The 5,061-nt window shown below is 38.4% G+C and overlaps 1 protein-coding gene across 2 annotated transcripts in view; it reads left to right on the top strand.

Annotated features, from left to right (window-relative positions):
- Window positions 1-4,836: 4,836 nt before the first annotated feature.
- The window catches only part of LOC109959382 (SH2 domain-containing protein 4A), an 18,981-nt gene continuing 18,756 nt past the window's right edge, over window positions 4,837-5,061 (top strand). For both annotated transcript variants that reach the window (XM_020598672.1, XM_020598673.1), the window contains exon 1: window positions 4,837-4,908. The gene's annotated coding sequence lies outside the window, so the exon portion shown is untranslated. The remainder of the gene's footprint in view (window positions 4,909-5,061) is intronic.

Below are 5,061 nucleotides of genomic sequence, written 5' to 3' on the forward strand. Positions count from 1 at the left end.
TTGGCTTAGCGGTCTGAAAAAAAAGAGACAAACTTCAGCAGAGCATTATTGGTTAGTATGTCAGAAACAAACACGTAATTTTGTCTGGTCATAAAAGTCTAAATGGTGCCAAGGAGTGCTGTTGCTGCATGTTAATCTGCACTAAGATAGATTTTGTTGGTCTCCCAAAATATTGGCTCAAGGACCCTTCCATATGTAACTTTATCTGCCTATACTGTACGATCTCAAGTTTGAGTACTGAGTGATTCCATCCAAAGGCTTGGTGTAGTTGTAGTGGGAGTTGTTTCACAGTGTCACTGTAAAAGGAGCGATCTTACAGACTGTAATTATAATATTGTCATCCACATTACGAGGAGGGCCACTGAGGAGCACGCCTGGATAACGGTGACGAGAGTTTAATTCACCTGTTGGTGAACCTCCAGTTGAGTGTCAGTGGATGTGCCCATTCTTACAAGTTTAAGATCTGAAGGAGTGAAGTCCAGTGCGGCTACTTTGGATATATTCTCATAGCTCTACTTCACATTTTTAAGCCCAAATGTCTACCTGGGGGTGATGAGATTGTTTTGATCTAATTGTAAATATTTGGGCTGCCACGTGTAAAACAACTGGTTCTAATCCAGTTCAGTCGCATCTCATAGATGTGTGATAGCAGTTTTATAAACTCTGTCAGTAAACTCCAGAGAAACTGGCAACAATCAGAAAATGTCAGATTTACCTCAGCATTGAATTAAATGATTGCTCCCATGTTTAGATTGACTGGAAACCAGCAAACTAGACTGTCCTTGACCACCTATTTTTGGAGCCTCTGGTATAGCCTAAATGATACCTGATTGGGAGCATCCTCTTCAGCATATAAACAACCTGGTGCCTTACACACTCCACATGCTTACACGCTGGCCTGGTGCTTTGGATCGCAGTTTGGCATTTTGTTTTTATGTTACTGTTTTTCCTTTCTTTTTCCCATTTTTGTGTCTCAGCCCCCTCGTGTGCTAGCGCACGACTCGTGGTGCTAAAAGGGTTTGTTAACAAACTCTTAACAAAAATAGGAGCAGAATTCTTAACTTTTTTCTGCTGCCTTCCTTCTTCCCTAACTTCATTGCCATCCCCATTCCCCAGCCATCCAGGTATCGGCCTACATGTAAACATGAAAGGGGGTGGTCACCTAGATGCAAGATGATGCAGAAGAGTCGGCTCTTCACTAGCCAAGCGCATTAGCAGGGAGAGCAGGGGCTGACTGGGGTACATCGGTAGCGGCCTGAAAAGGATACAAGTTGTTGTTGGTGGCAAGCCCCCCTTGAAATGCTCATTCTATGGCTTGGATAGTTATGTGCAAGTTGTAAGTCGCTCAATTAATGGGGAGTAGCAAGCATGTCTTGTTTTGTCTTCGTTTTACGTAGTTTTACCTTTTCAGCATTATTCCACTTTATTTGTAATTTTGGAATGTTTTCGCCCACAAAAAAATATTATCTTTTTTTTTTTTTTCTGTGCAACATTTCATCACTGTGTGCAATATCGTATGTGCCAATGGTGGCAATATATGTATATCAATTAAATATATGATTACTATTTGAAAGCATGTGGCTGAATTCCATGTTTATTTCTCATGATGGAGTTGTATGCCTTTATTTGCACTCAAAAGCTCCGCTCTGGAGGAAAATATAGTAAACCAAGGTCTATAGCAGCCTGTTGGGTCAAGCAGTTCACATTAGTACTTTAACTTGAAATAAATCAATGTCACTGCAAGTGGAAAAGGGTAAACCTTGCTTGTGGGTTGTTGAAGGAAAACTATAAATATACAATGGAGTTTTAGTGAAAATGAAAACTTAAAAAAGGTGAAATCTCCATTTTAGCTTTAAGCTAAGAAACGGTGCTTCAGTCTAATTTTTATTAAGGTGTATGGTGAACTGTCTTCAGTGATTGTTGTGTCTAGCACTTTGCTTTCCCAGGTTAATAAAACGCCTGACCAATACTTGTTTAAAATGATCTCAACAAGGAATGTTGTTGTCTCTTATGTTGCCTCTTTTTTTAAAGAGGGTATTGGATTTGCTTATTTGGTATTGATGCATCAAATATAATTTATGTACATTTGACAAATTAAAAGAATAATAAATTTAATTTACCCAAGAGGGAAAATCTACATTCAAAATGTATGTGTTTTTCATGTTTCATTTCTTGTTTTTGGGTGGGGGGGCTTCCCAAAATGTCTACAATTCACAGTTTAATTTTGACGCTGTCTAACTATATTTTAGAAATAACTAAAGCTTAATTTTACAGCCTTTAAAATGCAAACAAGTACCTGATAACTTGTCTTCTTAGAGGTTTTTACATTACTGTATGTGTAATACCAGGCTGTAAAATAAAGCATTACTTTGTCATCCTGACTATGCAATTTGTGATCATCTGTATGCAATGACTGCAGTTCTGTGAGCTTTACTGCTCATATGACAGCACTGACCCAACAGAACCTGCATGTCTTTAAAGTTTTATAACTGTTTGCAAGTATATTTCCTTTTTCTGGTATGATTTTTTTCTTGGTTTGCCCTACAATTTTAATTGTATATGTGATGAACACAAGCCAAAGAAAGACTTCATCAAAATGTAAGCAGGCTGCAGGTCTTCACTTTAGGCTTCTTATTAGTTTATTTATTATGTTTATAGCTAAGTTAGAAGAATTTCTAGTCACAAGTTATATTTCTGGTTTAATACCTGTTAATAAAATGGTATGATGTAAAAGATGTTTACTGTAAATATTGAAGATAGGTCAGGCATTATCCTTCACCACTGTAAACAGTCCTAAGCATCTTCTTGACCACCTAAGCACATTATAAAATCAATATAAGGATGAAAAATCTCTCACCAGCACAGTCTCCAGGAAGGTCAGAGTGCAGGGACATTTCTGCAGGTCACTTGTTTGTGTGGCCTTTGTTGTGAAGTTCATGTTCTCCAAGCATCTTACGCCCCCTGCTGGCCAGGAAGAGAGGTGACAATAACAGATGGGGATGTGCTAAAATGAGATGGACTCTAGCCCAGATGCCAGCTCAGTCTTTGACTTCAGCCAAGAGCCCACGTAGAGGAGCGGTTTAGGTCTTCACAGCTTTCGAAGCACAAGTGCAACACATCAGAACTGGTGAAAAACTGAATTCAGTCAAAACAAGAATATCTTTGTGAAAGCACAAATGTAATGATGACATTCTACAGAAATCCTTTTGTTTTTTTATCATGATAGTTTGTTGGTTGTGCTAGTGAGAAGCACACTGGCAACAATTGCTTACAGGAATGCTGCTAGGAAATATTAATATAACAGGTTTAATCTGTTCCAGCTGCCACATTGCCAGCTGGAAAATAGCTACTTCAAATCAAATTCATTCTTACTGTTGCTGCAATTGCATTTGAATATTATGAACGGCTTTGCTAAAATGTAGGCTACAACGCCTTGTGACTTGTTTCCTTTTTGTGTTTGTGTGTCTGTGTGAACCTTTACTTGTGGTATAGTGTTGCTGAGCTTTGCGGAGCCATGATGACAGCGTATGTTTGGAAATGCTGTCTTGACATTGATGTTGCTTCAGTTTTTACTCATCTTTGCAATTTAGTGCTATATTCTGAAGCAGTTAAGCATATGTTTTGGCGGTGACGTAATCCATAACATGCGCCTCTGGTTTTGGCCACTAGATGGTGCTCTTTAACTACAAATAATAGACTTGGAATCCAAGGGAGAGCAGCAGGAACGCTTCTGGCTTTTTGTTTTGTAGCAACAGACTAGATTAAGTAAACAGCTACTTAAATAAATGCCACAAGGTACATGAGCGCTTTAATAGAACTTCTACCGACATCGAATGCACACCTAAAAGTTTGACCGTGTTTGATTGTTTAAACCTTTGTGTGATGTAGGTAAAATTAGACTTATCTTTTACACTACCTGAGCTCATATATTAATGTCACAGTACCTGGTGAGACCAGGATCAAGACATAATTTAACTACTGTATCTTCATCATTTAAAACAAAAACACACAAGGAAGTGTGTGTACTGTAAATATAATAATGTGCCACTTATCAGCTATGTGATGACAAAGTAATAATACATTTCTCATACTTTTTCATACCTTGATATGTAAGCAGTAGTCAACTTAAGTACATGCAGTGCTGTAGCCTTCAATAGGCACTTTCGATGTTTGGATTCTAACATGCAGTAGCATCAAGCATGTTAGAATCCAAACAGAATAGATCTTCTGACTCAACATCATTGAGTGAGACTGGGATTAGATGCAGAGACAAAAGAAACTGAGACAGCCTAAATCCACAGACAGTGTCGCAAGTTCTCCAAGATGCTACACAACCTAACGACCTGGAAAGTACCTTGATAACTTGTGTGCAATTGTAGGAGAATTGGTGCTGTTTTAAAGACAAAGGACTGATTGGATTTTACTGTTTTTCTCCATTTCATATAAAGTTAAATGATAAATATACAGTGCATTTGAAAAATGTCCTCATTTTATTTCTTGCACCTACAACATGCACAGTAGTGCATATATACTGTATGAACTAAAAATGAAAGTGTTTTTGAAGAAAAAATTAAAACAACTGAACCCTAGACTGTGTCTATTCAGGAATTAAGTCCCATTTTGCACCATATTTATTTGTGAATTTACTGTTGTTGAGTTTTGCAAATGGATTTTCCACTTTCTTTTACAACTTCTTTAATGTATGAGGCCATCTTCCTGAATTGCTTTCCTCCTCCCTTTTTATAAATTGTCTGTGCTTGTGTGTGTGTGTGTGCATGAGAGAGAGAGAGAGAGCTCAAGCTCATGGAATGCTGTGATGTCATCACAAAGACGAGGAGGACCCACAGGCGCTTAGTCTCTCAGAGTAGTTACCATAGTCTGCTGTGGAGCGACTGTCGGCATCCCACTGTGAGTACTTCAGCATATTCTACCCTTCTCTCACAACTCCCTTTTGTCTTGTATCACTTAACTTTCTCCCCTAACTTTCCCCTCTTTTCCTGGGTTTTCTTCTGTGCACCGTACACTCTGTTTAGTAGCCACCAGTCTGTATTCTACCAGTGT

The sequence above is a fragment of the Monopterus albus genome, unplaced genomic scaffold (assembly GCF_001952655.1).
Source record: "Monopterus albus unplaced genomic scaffold, M_albus_1.0 scaffold39.1, whole genome shotgun sequence".
Taxonomy (NCBI): domain Eukaryota; kingdom Metazoa; phylum Chordata; class Actinopteri; order Synbranchiformes; family Synbranchidae; genus Monopterus; species Monopterus albus.